Genomic DNA, 21194 nt, shown 5'->3' on the forward strand with positions numbered 1-21194 from the left:
GATGGCTGGAAAACCCAGCTTTGCTTTCTTGTTTCCCATCAGGGGGATAAGACTGGTTTGGGGAATGAATGGCATGGCAGAAATTACCTATCAGCCATTCCCTTCTTCCTTAAAATAATAGTGAGTGCTGAGAGAAAAAAAACCCAAAAAGTTAAAGTCCTGGAAGTGTCTTGGAAATATTAAAAAGGACAAGATTAGTGTGAAGCAGCCAAGCAAATTTCTGCCTTCCCATGTGAACATCTGTACTCATCTCTGATCCCTCCTGGCTGCAAGGTCAAGGAGCTGAGGAGCCACTTGAAAAGCCAGGGCTTCAGCATCCGTGTAGGTTAAACAATCACAAAATCTCAGAATGGTTTGGGTTGGGAGCCACCTTGAAAATCCTCCGGTGCCACCAATTCCATGGGCAGGGACACCTTCCACTGTCCCAGGGTGCTCCAAGCCCCATCCAGCCTGGCCTTGGACATTTCCAGGGATCCAGGGGCAGCCACAGCTGCTCTGGGCACCCTGTGCCAGGGCCTGCCCACCCTCACAGGGAACAATTCCCAATATCCCACCTAACCCTGCCCTCTGGCACTGGGAGCCATTCCCTGGGTCCTGTCCCTCCATCCCCTCTCCAGCCCTCTTGGTGCAGTGCCAGGGGAACATTTGGACTCAATGTCCTCAGAGGCTGCTTCCAAGTTTAACAATTCCATATCTGTACCTATGACTGATAATTTAATTATTCTTAGAATTCAGTGTTGGTTTCACAACACACTCAGGTGTAGCCAGAATAAACCCACCTGGTTTAAGCACACAGAGCTGTCTGTAGCCTCACAGCTTCATATTATAAACTCCACAGAGAAAAAAGCCTTTTTATATTGCACAAAAGATCCCAGCACACATTACATAGCAATTCCATGATTTACAGTGCACACCCTTATTTGTGCCTTTTTGAAAAAGAAGGAAAAAAATCAGGCCTTTGATTTGCAACCAATTTGTGACACATTTCTTTTCATGCTGATAAGCCTCATCTCTGCACATAATAAGGCTTTTTTCTGCCATCATTTCTCCCTAACAATTCAATTTTCATCTTAAATGAACTCTATCAATCATACAACAGGTGCACATCACCTACTCAAGAGACAGATTTCCTTCCTCCAGATTTCTCTGTCCTCTGACAATGCCTAAATTGATAATAACTGTGATAAAACCCCCAGTCTGGGAAGGGACTAATTTTGGTAAGATTCTCTCTATTTTCTAATGAACTCACGAGTTTTTTTGCCATGCCTGGAAAATAAACTCAGCATTCCCAGAAGATGTTTCGTGAAATACTGGCGGCATGTTTTCCATTTCCTTAATAAACAACAGCAACTGAGTCCCTGGTTTCTGTTCAATGATTAATTCAGCTTTAAGAGATGATTCCAACAGCAAGGAAGAGCTAACAGGGGATCTAGAAGGAATTAAATATATAATAAGCAGCCCAGGAGGCAGCACACACTGTGGGCAGGAGAGAAACCAGGCTGGATGTGCATCCCCTGGAAGTGCAGCCCTAAGATATTGGACAATGTGACCAGCACAGGGAACACAGGCACAGCACAGGGCAGGGCCTGGGCAATCTTCACAGGAATTGCCAGGCAACAGCAGTGAAAAAAATGTCCTTGAGGGGAAGAAAAGGAGGGCAAATTATGAGAGTAGCCACGACCTCTACGATCTGGAGAGCCTGGGAATACACACTTCAGAAAGAACAAATGTTGCACAGCAAGACACTTCCCAAGGTCCCCCTTTTCTCTATATTTTCCCAAATTGACTTTTTCAATAACTATAGAATGATCTGGTTATTCCTTTTCAATTAATAATATGCCTTTAATCACATTTGTAATACATATTTTATATCTTCACTTCTTTACCTACGTGAATTTAAACACAATGGTGCCTGCATTTCGAATCAGAGCACAGTGAATGACACTCCATAAAGAATTTCCACACAAATTTCCCAGGGCACAGGTGTCCCTCACTGCCATTCCTGGGGCTGTGCCATCCCACCAGCATTTCTCAATGTGCAGAGCACCCCTAGTGCAATGCCAGAGGAAGATGGAAGGCACACAAAACAAGGAGAGGAAGATGCACTTCACACGCCTCTTGTTTTCTCCGGAAATTAAAACCCAGCTGTGCCCAGATTTCAGCATCAGCACAACAGTGTCAGATTTGTGCTCCCAGTGTGGCTGAGGGCTATGGAAATGTAATTACAAAGGCTTTTAGGGTGGCACTTGTCATTTCCCCCTCAGGCAGCCTGTTTGCCACGGGCAGCAGCTCATCTGTGTGCTGTGGGTGTTTGAGCCCTTGGCAGAGGAAGCCCAGGTTTCCCCTGCTCCCACTTTTAGCTTTTAAATGAACACGAGCCCACAGGTATTTCCAGCTCAGTGTGGATTAGCTGCCATTGATGTTCTCACATCCCTCCTTTGTTCAGCTCAGCCAACACTAAAAGCAGCTCTAAAACCACAAAATGCGTGCCTGCTCCTCTCCTGGTCTTTTATCTGATGTAAAATACCTGTCCACCGGCTGGAAAGAGAAAGGGAGGTCTGATGCTGAAGGACAGGAGCACCATTTTGGAAGGATTTTATTCTGCATTTTCACAGGAGAACACAACATGTTGGCAGAAGCTAAATGTTATTATTAGCAAAAGGTTCTGTACCCAGATGGAGCACTGGGATGGGCTGGGAGAGCTCCAGGCATGTTTGGACACTGCTCTGAGGCACTGGGTAGGATTGTTGGGGTGTCTGTGCAGGACCAGCAGTTGGGGTTTGATGCTCAGGATATTCCATGAGTCTATGATCTGTCAAGGCAGCCTTGTGCAAGGAGCAGAGCACAATTCCCATCCCCACCACAGCAGCAGCTCCACAGCTGCACTCCTGAGCTCTTGCTGACCCAGGACTTGTAATCTCCTTCTGCTGGAGCATATTTGCTACAAATGCTAATCCTCCTGATTTGCAATTCACTGCTGCCATCTGATCCTGCAAATCTTCTGCAGACATCAGAGCAGGCAAACAGAGAACTGAACGCCAGACAGAACTGCTCAGGCTGTGCTGCCAATTACCAGCAATTAAGAGGGCACTCAAAAAAATCCTCATCAGCCCCTGAACCACCTTGCAAGTCGGAGCTGGCATCACTGTCAAGCTTCCTGTGCCTCTCCAGGCTTCTGCTCCCCTCTGTGTGAGCCCAATCCTGGACAATGTGTGCATGGGTGACTGATGCAGCCAGGCCACAGTCCCACCACGGCCCCAGCAGAGCACAGCCCGTGCTGGGGAGCAATCTTCCAAGGAACTTGGCTCCATGGGGAGCAACAGGATCTCCCCCGAGCTGCAGAAGAACCCTGCAGCTCCAGATCTGTCACCTGCACATGAAAATGCCAGCTGAGGGCTTTGTGACAGTCTGACAGCCTGGACATGGTGCATTATGGAATCCCAGGCTTTGGGTTGGAACGGACCCTAAAAACCATCCAGTGCCACCCCTGCCATGGGCAGGGACACCTTCCCCTGTCCCAGCTGCTCCCAGCCCCATCCAGCCTGGCCTTGGGCACTGCCAGGGATCCAGGAACAGCCAAAGCTTCTGTGCCAGGGCCTCCCCACCCTCACAGACAGGAATTCCTTCCCAAGATCTAATCTAAACTCATCCTCCTTCAGTTTAAAAGCATTCTACCTTATCCTATCCCCTATGCTGAAATCTTCTGCTGCTGCCCTTTCATAAAATTTTGTGACAATCCCAAAAATCCTGAGATCAATAGGAAAGCCATGTAAACTGAAGGAAGCTCCTGGAGGAATGCAGGGGGACCAGATTAGAAACTTAGAGGGGGAAATTACAGAGGCAGAGGGAATGCAAAAGCAGCAAGTGCATCCCTGAGTCCAAAACCAGGAACAGAGGCTGAGTCATGGCTGCTATATTTGGTATAAATCCAGAGAAATCATTCCTAAAATAGGTTAACAAAATACTAAGAAGCAGAAAAGGGAAATTCCATCTTGAATGTAGAATGAAAAACTCCATCTCAGAGAGTTGAACGTGGTAAGGAAAGCCCTGGGGTCACCAGCATCCAAAGGGAATGAAATACTGGTGTAGCTGAAGAGGATCTTTGTTAGACATAATCCTGCAATTACAAAAGAGCCCCATAAAAATACAGCTCCATTTCCCATCTTGTAATCCAGTCCTTAACACTTGCTTTCACCAGCAAAGAAAAAGCATCCTGTTCTGTTGGGCTTTCTAAGGCTGTGCAGTGTTTGCTCAAAAAACAAAGTAGGGCTTCAGATGAGCAGCAGGAACTCTGGGTTTACTTTCCCAGGGGTGATGATAACAGTGAGAATGTGCAGCCCTGGAAAGGGTTGGGAACTCTCAACATTCCCAAAAAAAGAGGCTCACCAGCTGCTCCAGCAGCTTCTGCCCACCGCCGTGGATCATTTCCTGCAAAGCTCAAACCCCCTTGGCTGGGTGTTCACACATCCTGCTCTGTATCCCACACAGCCTGGGCCAACCACTCAATTAAGTGGCTGTTAATTAGGGCTGCACATCGCTTCTTTCTCAGCATCAGCCTTGGGGCAATCCCACATCTCCCCCTGCTGTGCTTTGGTGTGACCTGATGTCTGTGCCCACATCCATGTCCCAGAGAGGGCTGAAGCTGCAGCTGGGCTGAGTTTGGCTCCCTCCTGGCCAGGATTTTGGGGTGACTGGGTTAATGAGGTGACCTGCTGATCCATATCCCACATACTCTACATGTTCCTGACACGAGCTGGAGACTTGATATGGGTCTGTGTATCTCCTGACAGAGCCATCACCAATCAATCCAAACAGCAACTAACAGAGGCTTCAAATTAATCCAAAGCTGCTCCACAGATTTAAACTTGGCCAGATTTCTAAACTATTCCATGACTCTTTTATTGGGGAAAACCCATGCAATATGGAATATGGATCTCTGTGAAGCACAAGCACTGGTTTAACTGGAAGCTACAGACCTAAAGGTGACATTATACATAAAGTCCCACATCTGCTTGAGAGGAAGTCAGGAGAGATGCACTAACCAGGCTCTTCAAGCATCTAAAAACTTATTCTCTCTTCAGCAGGGAGGCTGAGGAAAGCCTTCCAGCCAGGGAAAGCAGGGAATGCCACTGCCTGTGCCGTGGCAGCTCCCCTGCTCTCACCATCAGCAGCTGCTGGGCCTTGCCCTGCTCCCTCAGCTGCAAACAGCCTGAAGATGAATCACTGTGGATCCCTCAACTTGCAGAACAAGGCACCATTTTTCCAGCTCCAGCCTTCCATAACTTTGGGCTGGCTGGATCAGCAGCACCATGCCAACAGCAGCTATTTCACCCAAGGATGCTACGAACACATTGCCAGGTTTGGACACAGCAAGAGGACAAGGAAAGATACAGAATCCCAGAATTTGGGTTGGGAGGGCCTCAGAGTTCATCCAGTGCCACCCCTGCCATGGCAGGGACACCTTCCACTATCCCAGGCTGCTCCAAACCCTGTCCAGCCTGGCTTTGGACACTTGCAGGGATCCACGGGCAGCCACAGCTGCTCTGGGCACCTGTGCCAGGGCCTGCCCACCCTCACAGGGAACAATTTGTTCCCAGTATACGGTCAGATAAATCCACACTCTATCAGGATACGTGTCATTTACTTTCCTTTTCACACCTCTGTCAATAATCAGTGCAAATTCACAGATAAGCAAGTCAAAAGTTTCTGTTCACTGCATTGGAACCTCATTAAAAATATCCATAAAGCAAAACTCAAGGGAAATTACAGTGATCTGCCTTGAAAATGAAAGAAATTTGGCTATTCCTAAATGCAAGGAATAGGCCATGGAGCTGCTGCAGGGCTGGAGCCAGGCTGGCAGAGCTGGGGTGCTCACCTGGAGAGGAGAAGCTCCAGGCAGAGCTCAGAGCCCTGGCAGGGCCTGAAGGGGCTCCAGGAGAGAACATACTCCATCAGCCAGCTCCACCACTTGGGAGCTCCCCGGCCCAGAAATCAGCTACAATTTGAGAAGGGGCTCGTGGCTGTCATGGCTTTGTAGGAATTCACTTGGCCTGGCCCCTCAGATTTCTACAGAATATCCAAGGCACCCTGGACAGGGTAAAGTTGCTTTGGGCCTCACTGAGGAGCCACTTTGGGACAGCTGCAAGAGCTCCCCTGTTCCAGAAGTGCTCCAGTGCTTGGAGCAGCATCAGCAGCTGATGTTTCCTGGGATGGCCAGTAAACACTGTCCCTTTTAACTGCTGCCAACACGCGTTTCAGCGTCCCCTTCTGAACCGAGCAGCACAACCTGAACTCGCAGCAACACAAAACACATGGGGGAATTTTCCACTGGGCTTCATGGCCAGCCCTGCCCACGTCACACAGAGGAGCAGACAAACAGCCAGCACTGCCCAAACCCATCCTTCATTCACTCATCCCTAGAAGGGCACCGTGAACTCACGGCTCGTTTCAAAGCCAGAGCTGCTCTTTAGAACTCAGATGGGAATCTGGCAAACACCCCTTTTTCCAAAGCATGAATCCTACTTTTCCACTGCAGGCTCATCACAGATAGGGCCAGCTGGGGGAAGAGGTAATTTTTTTTTTTTTTTCTGAAAGACAGGACCTCCATTCTATGCAAATTAATGTTTAAAATACAGTTTTAGGCTGGAATCTGCAGTTTAGCGATGCCAGCTCAGAGAATGTTCCTTCCCAACCTGTCACCACCAGGTGAGTTTTGGCAGCTCATTTAATGCAGAACTAGAACAAAATTGGATTCTTTAACCTGAATTTAATATTCATAATTAGGTTTTAACTTCAAAACCAGTTAAATATGAAAACCAATTTTAAAATGTAATTCCAAGAACATATTTACTTATGGCTTTTGAGCTATTCCAAGGCCACAGTTGGCTGGGTACCTACACCAGGAGCACATCCTACAGGGTATTTACCAAGAAATTCCAGGGGATTTCTAGTTATTAAAGAAAGACCATCTGACCTGACAACTCCCTTTTCAAAGGCTTCCTGAAACACAGGTGGAAGAGCTGGGAATTATTGTGGGACAGGGATTTAGCACTGGTACAGTTACAAAAGGCATCCCAACATCCTGGGGTTCAGCATCCAAGTGGCACCAAGAGGCTTTGTCAGCCCCAAATTAAAATAACAATATAGCAGCACCCCCATCAGTGGCACAGTGTCTTCCCTGCTTATTCTCACCACAGGCACCCCCAAAAAAAAAAGAGGAATTTTCAGGCTAAGTCAGAACACAGAGTCGAGCAGCTTAAGGCACTTCATATTCTCAGGTTTTTTCCCCAACTTCCTGCAGATTTCTCTCATTTTGCCCTTCCCAGCCAAGAACAGCAAATGGAAATCTGCTCCACATCCCTGTGAGATAATGATCTAATATGAGTGGAAAGTATTTCCTTATACCAGGAGAAAACAGCCATCAACAAGACAAAGAGGTGGAATTGCTCGTTCCTAAGTGTTTCCGGATGAGTAGGAAAAAGAAAAAAAATGTGTTCTGGCTCTCCCTGGAACACATCTGAAAGATTTCACTTCTCCTACATCTCAGAATCAAACAAACTGCCACCAAGAGCCCCACGTGGTGCTCCTAACTTGGGAATTCTGTACATTCCCTGCTTTATTTTGGGGTTTCTGGTGTGTTTTTCCAATAGCAAGAGCTGTGTTTACCGTGAGGACTCCGAGGGCTGAGCATGCTGTCAGTCATCCGGAAATTCTGCAAACAAGCAGCACTTCAGCTCTTCCCTGCCAAGAATAAAATCTTATTCAGGACAGGGAAAAAGCCAGTGCTCTCCAAAGTGAGCAGACATAGAAATTTGCATCTGTTCACAGGAGGGTTTAAAACATGGATCATTTCATGTAATAAGAGTCCAAAGGTGGGGAAACGAAAGGCATCAGACTCTGCCTGTGGTCTGATTGAAGAATGTGAGAGAACCTCCAAAAAATGGGGGAAGGAACAGGACAGCAGGGAGGAGGATGCTCAGTGAAAAACAGAGTCATGGGAAGCAAATGAGTCAAAATCCAAACCAAGAAAAGCTTAAACAAAACTAGAGAACACCTTCAACAAGCTAGAAAGTAAAAATAGCACATACAGATCTGTTCCACGTTTATTCCAAGTATGGAAGGATTGGCAATTTCCAGACAACTCCATGAGGGAAGAGAAAGCAAATATAGGCTAAAGTCAACAAAAGCAAATATTGTTTACTTGAAAAGTCAGGGGAAACTCAGAATGCCCTGTCCATGATGTGTTTGAAAATCCTTTATCACATTCAAATCTCTCACTATGTAACAGCACAAGACTAGTCCTTATCTTTAACAAGTGTCCTAAGGATTATCATGGAATTAGCCAATGTCTCCTCTCCCATGAAGCAAAGTGGCTGCAATGCTGCAGTGCCCTCACTCAGATAAACAGACACAGCATGGGAAGCAAAATAACTCAGCCCAAATCCTTCAATTGTGGCTAAAGAGTCCAGGACTGGGGAATAAACCACCTCCAAAAGCTGCTTACAAAAGCCCCAGCGAGACACCATTAAAAAATTAAAGTCATAGGACAATAGGAAAAGGGAACGTTATGGATTAGGGAGCACTTAAGCAATAGGAAACAGCCTGTATTAAACATGGGACTTCAGACTTCCAAAAGGATGATAGCAAGGTGCTCCCAGAGCCTTTACAGGGACCAGCAGTGGAAACTGGGAAAGAGACAGAAGAGACAAAGCAATGTTTGTGGAGAGTAAATTATTCATAATAGTCATAATTAAGTTGGGAGATTCAGAGAGCCCTGAGAGAAGTGCAGAGAGTGAAATCATCTGCTGAGACATGCAAGGTAACGTGTGTGTGCTGAATAAAACAATAAATCCCGCTCCTATTGCAGCAGCTGATGCTTTAGAAGGATCCCCTAGAGGCAATTTTTGGCTATCCAAAAATCACTTACAATGGAGCTTCTGAAATGCTTGATTGAATGCTGCAATATTTCTATCCATGCAATGAAAATGAAATTGCCAAATGATTAAAAAATGCATTAAATGCTGCATTTCTCTTTTTTTTTTTTTTTTTTAATTCCAGTGCCTAAAGAGGCTCCAAGGGAGCTGGAGAGGGACTTGGGACAAGGGATGGAGGGACAGGACCAGGGGAAATGCCTCCCCACTGCCATTGCTGGGCCCCATGGAGCAGATGTGGGATACCCTTTCCCAGATGCACCTTGACATTTTAATTCCCTCTGCTTTAAATTCATCAGCCTGCAAAAACATTCAAGAGCCAGTAAAACTCATTTGTGAGCAACACAAAAACGGGATCATAAACCTGGCATTAAACCACACCTATTTCACAGGTGGGACTGGAAAGGGATAAAGAAAATGGCACAAAAGATGACAACGGTGAGGAGAACTGAAGGCTCAGCTCTGTGTGCGGCCTTCTGAGGAAACAGCAGAATCAAAGGAGCAGACAAGAGGAGCAACTCCATAAAAACACACACACAGGGGTAGGCAGAGCCACAGGGAATCCTGCAGGGCTCTCCCTGCACTGGCAGCAAGCCCTGGAGCAGGGGGATGAGGACAAGGACAACCTAAGAGTAAGGATGATTTTCTCCTCTCATTTTACCAACAGCTACTCCTGCTACGACTGATAATGTAGTTAAATTATCAGGAGAAGAGTGATGATCTTACACTGCCCACTCTGCTCACATTATTGCCCATCCCATGCCTCAGTGAGGTGTTGAAGGCAGCACGTTACAACAATTTCTCTAAGCAGGATTTGACTGATAACCTCCCATGTCCAAGGAATTAAATTTTTTTTTTAAATCAACACTAGCACTACTTAATTCCTACATGGCATTCAGCTGGGATCCTGCAGACAAAAACCCTCATAAAACAAAAAGCTTTCTTTTTCCCCAATGAATTATTTTAAGGTCGTAAAAGGAAGTTTTTCCTCGTAAAGCAAGTTGTCTTTTTGTTTGAGGAAAAAGAAGACACGTTTCCTCTTGTGTAGAAGATATTCTGATTGCATTACAGAGATCCTGCTGACGCACTTGCAGTGCCAAATAACCCTCAGGAAAATGCATTTTTCAAACAATAAAATATATGGATTAACAGCTTAGAGCACCCACACCCACTCTGTAATCCCCAGGGCTAAACCCAACGAATTCCTGGGCTAGTTGTGAGCTCCCATGCAGGAATGCAGCGCCAGGGATGCAATGCTGTGCAGTCAGGACGTGTTTCATCAGCCCAGGGGCTCTGACAACAATGCAGCGCCTCGGCAGAGCGCCGTGGACTCCACGGAAGGCTCTGCAGCCAGGCTGGGGCTGCACTGACCAACTGAGCTGCAGGGAGATGCTCTGGCAGGCCAGGAGCACCCTGGGGATGGGAAGCTGCCATTCCTGCACTCTGGCAGCTGGGCAAGGCAGCCTGAGGGTGTGCCGTGACATCCTGGGGTCACTGTTCCACCCCAAGAAGAGCAGAAATGGATGGGAGCAGTAATGTGAATACACTGCCGTGGTCTTCCCATACAGCACAGCCACACCAATCACTGTCCCCAGCCTGCAAACTCTCTGCCTGTAATCCTTCCTGAACTAACAGGAGAATTGGCTTCTCATTCCAAAATCCCAATTTATTTCAACATTAAATGCAAAATGTTTGGGGGCTCCAGCCCGAGTCCACCAGGGGAACCAAAGCTATCAGCTTGTAAATCCCTATCCAAGCTTTAATGAACTGGCAAAATAATCCTTGAGCAGTACCTGGGACCAAGAGCAAACCCCTTGACTGATGACTTCTGATGAATAATCACCAAACCCCTTTGCTGGTAACTTCTGATGAATAATCAGCTCTTTTCCAGGCACTTTTGCTGAAGAAACACCTTTCAAACCTGACCTACCCAAAGACAAGGCAACAGCAGCTCCACAAATGTAGAGTGCTGCTTGTTTCCATGGAATCCCACAGTGGTTTGGGTTGGAAGGGGGTTTAAAGCCCATCTCACTCCCATCCCTTTCCATGAACAGGGACACCTTCTACTAGACCAGGCTGAAAGATATTTTAAAGAGATTTTAAATGCCTAGAGAAGAAACAAGGAACTTCATTTTTAGGTGGCCTCACAAGTTATAAGTGATTAATTATCCCCCAGTTGCCATAGCCCTCAGCCCAAGACACCTTCTGTGGATGAATGACTTTTAGGGAGAGAACCCTGGACAGAAATCCTGCTGATAAGGCCTCACATAAATAGAGAACAAACTGAAAGTGCAGCTACTGACTCCCACCCCGTTCTGCTTTTTGAACTTTGCAATCTCGACATTAAAGACGTCTTATTTTTAACTTGAAACTACACACTCAGCTGTATAGAACACACAAAACACACCATTCTCCTTGTTCCCAGCTGTGACAGGCAGAAGGACTGACAGACAGGCACAAGGAAGTGCCAAGGAATTTTCAGGCACAGTGTCCTGACAGGAGGGGGCAGCTGGGGGAGTCAGGCCCTGCTCCCAGGGAAAATTTCCTCCTTCTAAAGGGTTGTAAGGAGCTCCAAAATGAGAAAGAACTTTGGGCAGAAAGAATTTGTGAGTTTTCCCTGCTATCAGTTTGTCTTCAGTTCTAATTTTTTTGTACCTAACCTCTCCATTACACACCCAGACCACATCCAAGGCTAAACAGGACCCTAATGATCTCCCATTAGCTAAACTTCCCAGCAGACCACTTGCAAAGGAAGGAGAGGTCAAAGCCTGCCATCACTAGAAGGAAAATTGCAAAGGACCAGAAAACCAGCTGAATTGTTACTTTTCCTGCTCCAAATCTGTAGCTTGCAAGGACCCACTCCTCCATGGAAAAGCTGCAACATGTTGACCCAAAGAAAGACATTAAATAACCATAAAAGAAATATAAAAGAAATATCTCCTGGCTGGATAGAGCATGAATATGGGGAAAGAAGAGATTTTACATGCTTGGTCTGTACAGCAGCAATAACTCACACATCCTGTTTTACTGACTGCTCCAAAAGGGCACAGACCACCTACTCCCAAATTGTATGGGGGATTTCACCCACTGAGCAATGGCAGATTAGGAGGCTTTGAGGACAATTGTGTGGGATGAAAAGGAGAGAGGGGGAACCCTCAGCCTTGAATGAGCACATGGAACACCAGTGTCTAGACAGTGCTGACACCTTTGTCTTTGGGCAGAGGGATTAGGGAAGCAATCTGGCTGTGCTGTCCCTTGTTTGATATGAAACCAGAGGACACTTTGGGCTCAAGGCCTGGCCCTGCTCCAAAAACCACTTTATTATGAAGGAGCTGAAGAAAAGGAGGTCTGTAAGAGTGAGAGAGAGGTTTCTGCCTGGCAGTCACAGCAATTAAACGAGATGCCTTGATGAGGAGGGAAAAAATATCTGAATAAAAGCCAACGCCTCAAAAGGAGAAAGTAATTTGAAGAGTAGGTCAAGCCTCCTGAGGGGATTACCTTTCCAGTTTGAGACTTAATGCTGCAGACAAGCTTGGAAAAGCTGAACAGTGAGATCCCGCTGATCCCACGGATCGCCCTGCAATGTCTGGACGCTCCAGCACACGTCAAGTGTTAAAAGGGAATGTGGAAAATGTGAGTTAGGATCAAAACTGGCAGAGATAGAAGATTCCTTCTCTTCCTTCCACCCTCCCTTCCTTCCTCACTGTGAGATTGCTGGGTTAAAATGTGTCTCATCAAACCCCAGATCACATAAGAAACTTGAAAGATCCACTTCAAAGAGCTACTTTGGCAAACAAAGCATTTAAGTCAATTTAATGCTTCTTATAATGGAAAGAACCACTTCCTTCAATGGGAAAGGAAAACAAATAATGGAGAGACAAAGCTGGGAACATTTGTGGGAGCTGGGAATAACCAAGCCCAGGCTGTGGCTGTGAAGAGATGGGGAGCTCACACCTCCCTGGCTGTTCCAGTGCTTCCAACATGATGGACTTCTCTCCAAGGATGTGCTGGCTGAGAGTGTCAAACTAAAGAGCAGCTCAAAGGCTTTCACTCTTACCCAAAAATCCATCTGCCAAACATGGCAGACACTGGAAACTCGCTGCCCCAAGGACTTGGATGGTTCAGGGAAGGGAATACAGCTCTTAAATACCCCCATGCCTCTAAGGACGTTTGTCATTTCAGATCTGTGGTGCTGTTAGGAACCAGTTTTTGCTAAAAATGCGTTTTAAAGGCAGTTCCCATCTCACTGAATATCCAGAGGATATTTCCAGTTCAATACTCCCAAGTCCTACAGTACCACCATCATCTCTCCAGGCATGCAGGGAGAAGGAGGGGAGAAGGAACCTTCTAGTTCTGCCAGGAAATTAAGGCAGAGCTGGAGGATCCAACTGCTGGCTCCTTAAGGACAAGTTGGGATGGAAGCCCAATCCAACCTTCTTTTTATGGAGCAGTTAATGTGATAATATCTAAGAGAGAAGGAAACTTTATACAGACAGAGGGAAATCTTAATTCTCAAACAGACCAGAGGCAATTACCAAAATTATAGCAAAGGAATTGTTTTCTTGCAGTCAAGCATAATTATGGAAAGTCTATTGCAAAGAAAGCTTAGGCTATCATTTGCATTTCAATTAATTTTCAAAGTTTTGTATGTAGAATTGATGGCCAGAATTGAGAAGTACAGGAACTACCAGACACTGAAATACACTTACACAGGATTTCCAAGGATCCAACTCAGACAATGTTCCAGCACTTACAGCTTTTTGGTTTTTTTCCAATTAGCCTGTAGAAAATGGAAAATGATGTAGAGGGAAAGAAAAAACCACCAGTGCTACCACCTGGCTCTGCTGGGTGGTACAACAGGACGAGAGGCAATGGGAAGAAACTGGAGTGATGAAGTTCCTCCTGAAGGAGAGGAAGAACTTTCCTGTGAGGTGACCACGCACTGGAACAGGCTGCCCAGAGGTGTGTGGAGTCTCCTTCCCTGGGGACAGTCAAAACCCACAATCCCAAGGATGGTGGACACAATCCTGGGTTACCTGCTCCTGGGGATCCTTCCTTCCTACCAGTCTGACAATCCCAAATCATCACTTCCACATGTTAAAAAGGAACACTTCTGTATTGAACTATCTGCAAAGTTCTGCCCAATTGCCTTGCAACTTTATTGATTATAATTGGCTCTTCCTCCTTCAGCCCAAGAATTTCACACAAAATTCCAATTATACAATCCAGCATGAGACAGCCAGAGATACAGACCCTCTAACAAGCTTAGGCAAAAATCAAAGGGCTAAATCAAAAACTGGCTCACACCAAGTCTATTCTTTGTGCAGTCAACCAAGACTAATTAATGCTTTTAATGGCAGTTTACCCCTTTTGGCGCCATAAATCAGAGCAGGCAGCTTTTCTGAATTAACAAAAGAATCTGTGAAAGGTGTAGCTCATTAAGCACACTCCCAAATTCAAATGCACTTAATCAGAACCAGGTACATTGAGCAGGACTGCAGTCCAGGAGCAGAGCAATCTGCAGGCTGTACACAGGGAACATTCATTCATCAACACAAACAAGGCTGGCACGCTGGCAGGAGGGGCTGAATGACACATCTGAGAGAAAGGGCCCTGCTTCCAGCACGGCCTTTGTGAGGGCAGGAATGTGGAGATCACTGCAGGAAGGCGCTGTGCAAAGGTGGGGGGGACAGGGAGGGTGTTTCCCATCAGCTCACCTCAGCCACAGAGCCCTTGAACAGAGCACAGTGCTGCTGCTGAGCTGCTGGAGCAGAGCCAGACAAGGCACCGAGGGGATCAGAGGGATGGAGCAGCTCTGCTGGGAGAATTGGGAGTGCTCAGCCTGGAAAAGAGCAGCTTTGGGGTGACCTAAGGGAACCTACAGGAATGATGGAGACAGACACTTCACTAACTGACAGAGAGGCTTAGACTGGATCTTAGGAAGAAATCCTTCCCTGTGAGGATGGGGAAGCCCTGAGAAGTTGCCCTAATCCCTGGGGGCATTCCAGACCAGGATGGAGCAACCTGGGATAGTGGAAGGTGTCCTGGTGGCACTGGATGAGCTTTAAGGTCCATTCCAACCCAAACCATTTGGGGATTCTATGATCTACCTAAATATGCTGTAATAGGTCACATACAGTGAATACATCAAATGCAATGAATTTATAAAGATTAATGGCCCAGCATTTCATCCTAGGTAACGCTCTTGCAAATACTTCCCTCAGTCAGATCCACTCCTCTAAAAAATCCCCTTTGAAAACGTTTTTACCACAGTTTCTTCCCAATCTCCCATCCATCCTGCCCTCTGGCAGTGGGAGCCATGCCCTGTGTCCTGTCCCTCCATCCCTGTCCCCAGTCCCTCTGCAGCTCTCCTGGAGCCCCTTCAGGCCCTGCCAGGGCTCTGAGCTCTGCCTGGAGCCTTCTCCTCTCCAGGTGAGCACCCCCAGCTCTGCCAGCCCTGGGGCCTCCTCTGGACCCACTCCAGCAGCTCCAGGTCCTGCTGATGTTGGGGGCCCCAGAGCTGGATGCAGCACACAACTTGGCTTGACAGAAATCATTTTCCATATCACATGTTCTCTGAAAGGAATTTTGTTCTCCAAAACAGAGCTGGCAATGCAGGAAAACTTCAGATCTGTGAACAAAAGGATTAGCTCCTGCACTAAAAAAATTCACTAAATGATGTTCCCAACAGCATCAAAGTGTCCAAGAGCTGCTGGCGAAGTATTCCACTTCAGCTCTGGATTCAGTGCATTCCCAGCCCAGTGAAGACCCCACCAAAGTGGCAGAAATGCTCAGGAGACAAAGTCCAGAAATTTTCCACATGAGTTCAGAAACGGTGAGGAGCAGAAGTATAAAGTCCAGGCCCAGTTCCAAATTCCACTCACAAACGCTGGATAAAAACCAGCCTAATGTAAAAGCACATTTAAAAATATTTACATCAAACCAAACCATTACAGAGATAAGAGAGGTATTTATAGAAACACATGGATTTTACAGACACACCGTGTTTAACTACTTAATTGCTGGAATTTTAATTAAGATGTGAGGGAGTGGGGTATTTCCCAAGCAGGAAACAACCTAAGTAAGCTAAGGTATGGAGCACTCACACCTACCTTCAAGTTTAACTCAATTTCCTCCACCTTTAGATTTCTGAATGAACACTGTGCCTAACAGGGAGGGGTTCAACTCAAATATTTGCTGGAGATCCCCAGCAGGACAATCACAGCCTGGAGAGCAACCTCGATCTGCTTGGACAGCCAAATCTCCACAGGCTCCACCAATTCCACTCTTGAGCTTCACATTTCTTAATCTGAAGCTGGACTGGATCAGGAGCCCTTGGAGCAGGAGCTTTCTTATGCAAAGCCAACACTCCACATATTCCCACTTGAAACACAATCCGGTTCTCTGGATTTCCCACCCATCACTTCCAGCCTTACTGTTTCCCTTCTCCCATCTCACCACCCACCCTTGGCTTTGCCTCTCCCCCTTCCACAGCTCTGCATTTCTTTTGTTTTTTCATTTATCCTTTTTTCTAGCATGAAGAGGGCAAAAAGGGGAAGCAGGAGATGGACAGGGCATCACTGTTGTTGCCTCAAACAAGGAAAAGCTTTCCTGAAATCCTTGGCACTTTCTGTCCCATCCCACCTAAGCTGGGGTGGCAGGAGAGGAAGAAATACCCAGATTTTGTCTAGATCTATAAAGGAGGCATTGATTTAGGGCAGCTTTTCCCAAAGCAGGGCTGCAGTGCTAAATTATTGTGAGGATAAGGGTCAGAGCATGCCCAAAGGTTTGATCCCAATGCAGTGCAGCAGACCCAAGAGCAGCTGACATTTAAAGTTCATGTCATTAAGTGAGCAGCAAAACATATAAAATGGAAAAAAACCAGAGTCAAGCCTGGTTTTTCCATATTCTTGTACAAGAACAGCTGGATGGGGTCAGACAGGCACTTCAGCCACCCCTGTGTCTTCTCTGCCCAACAGGGAAGTGTGAATCCCTAAGGGAAAACTGAAGGGCAGGCACACAGGGACATTTTCCCAGCACACTTTCCAGAGGGATTTCCTGAGGGGATATGTTCCTGTTTCACAGCTCCTGTAGATCATGCTGTCCCACTGTTATATTAAATTCTCTTACACATATATATAAAAAAATACACACATATATATAAAAATATATGTACATGCTCAAAAGGCTTGGCCTGCTCAGGCCTCATCACGCTGGACTCTATAAACCAAAATAAGGAGTTGAGATATAAACTGCTCCAACCAAATGACACTGCAAAGTTTCTATTTGAAAACACTGTTTCCAGCTTTCTTCTCCCAAGAAATAGAAGCTATCAGACAACAATTTGCCTGTCTCCAGGCAAATGACAGAAGTTTATATCAGAAATGGTGTCTGTGCCAACCTGGGGATTTTGACCCAGCTAATGAACACAAGTCTCCTTTTTAATATAGAACAAAAATGTATTACTTACTAGGAAGATATTAAGACTAATAAACACTAAAAAAAGAACCCCTCTCACAATTCTTTATAGGAGCAGCACATAAGTACTGTGTGTTTTACTCAGGCTGCTGAGGACCTGATGTTTATTAACTTTCTAAATCAACACAATAAAACACACCAGGCACAAAGTGTTGCTGGAGCTTCAGCTTATGCATTTCTTGACCCAGAAATTCTCCAGAGCATCCAAGGCTTTTCTGTCTGGAGGGAGCAGGGAAAGGGCTTTGGGAGGAGCAGCTAAACCTGAAGGGCACAAAGACAGGAAGAATTGGTACCTCTTGGATACGAGCTTCCTTGGGATGGAGATAATCTGGAGAGGAGTGTGCCTGGGCTGGGAGTCTTCACAGCATTCCAGAGCTCTGCAGCAGCAAGAGAGAGAGAGAGAAACACGCGTGAGGCTCTGTGGAAAACCTGCTGGAAGAAAACACAGCCCTTCCCAGCTCAGAGTGGCCTTCACCTCCACTGGAGCAGAAGGAGAAATGGGACATGTAAGAAATGCAGGGGAAAAAAGGAGGAGCGCTGGAGCGGCAGGGCACGAGGAGAGGGAAGGGACACCAGAGCTGGCAATAAGAGCAAGGCCTTCCCAGCTTCCCAGAGGGAGAAAACAAAGTCCAGGCTTTCATTTAAATACTTGTTTACCAGCTATTTGTCACGATTTGGGACTAAACAGGTTTTAGCTTGAGTTTTACATGTTACTCCTACATCCTCCCTTCCCAGCTGACACAAAAGCTCCGAGAACTGAAAATGCAATCCCTCAAAATGAAGTGCAGCACCCAAAAAAACCTCTCGAGGCACTCCACATGCTTTATGCATTATAGGGAGGAACAGAAACCCTACTGTTCCCAAAGCAGGACCAGCTCCTTGGAACAGTTGTTTATTTTAATCAACCCAGCACCGAAAGGTTTACATTAAATATTTTTTCATGGTTTCTAACCACTGATCCTGTATTAGTTTACATTCACTCAAAAAACACTCTGGAGGAGAAAGCAGGAGGCAGAAAACATTGAATCCAGTAAAACAACTGAGGGTTTTTTAGGGAGTGCTGGTACATCCCACTTTTCCCTGTAGAATTACACCATCAGACCCTTCCAGCCAGCTCATGAAACAGCATGAATTTGTAAGTGAACAGAAAACGGTAAAATCTTCATTTTTACTGAACCTTTCCTCTTCCTGCCTCCTGCAGGAAGCCACCACCTGCCATCAGAGATGGCATCCTTGGAAAGAACTCCAAACCCACCCTGCTGATGCTCCAATGGCCCAATAATCCAACCCTGGTGCCAGCAGGAGCATGAGCACACTGAGGAAAACAGGTCAGGAACATCTCCACCTGTTGCTTCCACAGGTGCTTGGCTTCAGCATTTCTGCATTATAAGAAGCATATTCATTGCTTGGAATTTAATTCTGGTTTCAGGCTTTTTGACTTGTTTTTATGGCCCTTCAATTCAGAGACAGAGCCCTAAAATATCTTCAGGAGAGAGAGGAAAGCACAAGTGAATTTCAGCAGAGACAAGGACTTGACAAATCTCATCCCATCAAGCTCTGCAGTGGCAAATTAGTCTTTCTCAGAGCACATTCTGTACTCAAAGTAGCCTCAGTACTTCAGGAGGTACCAAATATAACACAGCCCCATTTTAACTTCCTTCCAGGAATACACACACATTTATTAAAGACGTGGGCTGCAGCTCCACTTCCAACAGCTTCAGTAACATTTTGTAGAATTAAACAAATGACTCCTTTTGTGGCAAGAAAGAAGCTGAAAATAAGTGCTCAAGCAAATGGGGGAGAAAACCACCTCCCTCACATCTTCCTCCCCCCTTGGATTTTGGGAAAGCAAGCCTTGCCTGCTGCACCAGGCTCAGCATCAGCCACAGGATCACCAAGCACTCCTTTGCTGCTTTCACACCTCAATCCCCACACCTCTACCATCATTATTTCACTGCAGAGCTGCTCTGACACCTCAGTTTGCTCCAAGTCCCCATTTTGGAGTATTTTCACATCCTCATCTGTGTATAAAGCAAGGAAGTCCTCAGCTCTTGCTGACAAGCACTAAAGGTGAGTGTGCAGTGGTGCTGAACATCCAGAGGGCTTCCAGGATCTGGCAGGAGGACAGCACTGCCACAGCCTTTAATGCTGAGGGATTCTCCAAACATTCCCCCTTTTGTTCAGCTCTGGCTGCTGCAGAGAGGGAGAAGAACAGTGCCCACCTCTCATTAACCTTGGTGCTGCATCTTTGACCATCAATACCTGCTTGCATTGTGCTGCCACTCAGCAGATCTACCCTTTTTTGGATTTTTTTTTTTGGCTCTTTTTCTGTCTTTTCCTGACCAGAAGTCAAAATGATTCAGTTCAGAGGGAGTGGATGCTGCTGCAGAGAGAAGCTGTGAAAAGCTGCAGAGAAGGAACTGCCAGCACACATCCCTGCCCTCTGCCACAGCTCAAAAACCAGCAGGCAACAGGCAGGATTGACCAAATTTGGATGTATTTGCAGAAAAACCATCAGTCCCAATCAGTGTCTTTGAGTGGAAGTGCAAAGACATCCATTAAAGGAGGAGGAAAACAAGATGAATTTGTGAGAAGGTAAGCCTTTGGAAAATCTAGGGACATAGCACAGTGCTGAGAGGTCCTGTTGGCACAGCCTGATTCATCAAGAGTGCGATCTGGGATTTAGTCAGGGAAAACTTCAACAACATTGAAAAAAATCAGTGGTTTTTCAGTGCCTGCCTGTGGGGCACTCTGTGCCAGGGTTCAGCACTCAGACAGCCAAGAATTCCCAATATCCCAGCTAACCCTGCCCTCTGGCAGTGGGACACCATCCCCCGTCTCCTGGCACTACAAACACCCATAAAAAGTCCCTCTCCCTCCCTCTTATCAAGTCAAGCAAAGACACCAAAGCAGGTTCCTGCAGCCCAGAATTCCTCCTTCCCTTCCCACTTTCTTCTTGCTAAGAAAGAGATTAAATCCCTTAATATTTCCCAAGATTACTGCAGCTACTAAGTAGGGAAGATTATTCCCTAACATCTCCCTCAACTCCATGTGCTGCTGTGCAGCAAAACAAGATTTTTAATTTTATCCTCCCTCCTATGTCCCAAATTTAGTTTTCTTCTTTTGTTTTATTAGCTACAGTTAAATCATGATCCTATTACAATTATTCTTCTATATTTCTCTTTGAATCCATTCTTTTCCTTTTTCTTTCTACAAAACTGGACTCCAGTGGTGGGAGCTGGGTGGATGGATTATAAAAGAGATTGAGTTAATTAGGATGTGGTGATTAAAACACCTGCTTTGGTGGATTGCAGAGAGTTCTGATAAAACAGTGGTAGCATACAAACACACTCCACAACTGCTTATCAAATGAAGATAAAAACATTCAGCAAATATCCGACATTCTGCAGGGTTAAATCCTATTCCACAACATTTAGGGTTCAGCCTTCTGAGTAAACAAACCCCACAAAATGGGGAAGGGGAAAATTTCCCCAGATGTCAACATGCACTTTACTGCCTGTTTTCAACAATTTCCCCAAACTTCTTCTAGAATTGACTCTGGAATAATTATTTTCACTTGTGCAAGTTATATATTATAAGGCACCTCGGGGTTTCTAAGTCACAAATGAGTTTGCAATGAAAAGAAAACAATTTCATTATCTGAGATTATTGTTAATTGAAGGAAATATAGACTGTGCTACTGACAGCAGTCAACCTCCAGAAAGTGCAGCATTAAAAATTATATGCAGCCATTGTCTTAAAATAAAAATAAACCTTTCAGTGAGA

The 21194-nt window shown here is 45.9% G+C and overlaps 1 protein-coding gene across 6 annotated transcripts in view; it reads right to left on the bottom strand.

The window, feature by feature from the left end:
• The window catches only part of FAM168A (family with sequence similarity 168 member A), a 123606-nt gene that overhangs the window by 68567 nt on the left and 33845 nt on the right, over positions 1 to 21194 (bottom strand). For all 6 annotated transcript variants that reach the window (XR_010026884.1, XR_010026883.1, XR_010026886.1 and 3 more), the window contains exon 2: positions 17702 to 17785. The gene's annotated coding sequence lies outside the window, so the exon portion shown is untranslated. The remainder of the gene's footprint in view (positions 1 to 17701; positions 17786 to 21194) is intronic.

The sequence above is a fragment of the Melospiza melodia genome, chromosome 2, assembly GCF_035770615.1.
Source record: "Melospiza melodia melodia isolate bMelMel2 chromosome 2, bMelMel2.pri, whole genome shotgun sequence".
NCBI classification, from domain to species: domain Eukaryota; kingdom Metazoa; phylum Chordata; class Aves; order Passeriformes; family Passerellidae; genus Melospiza; species Melospiza melodia.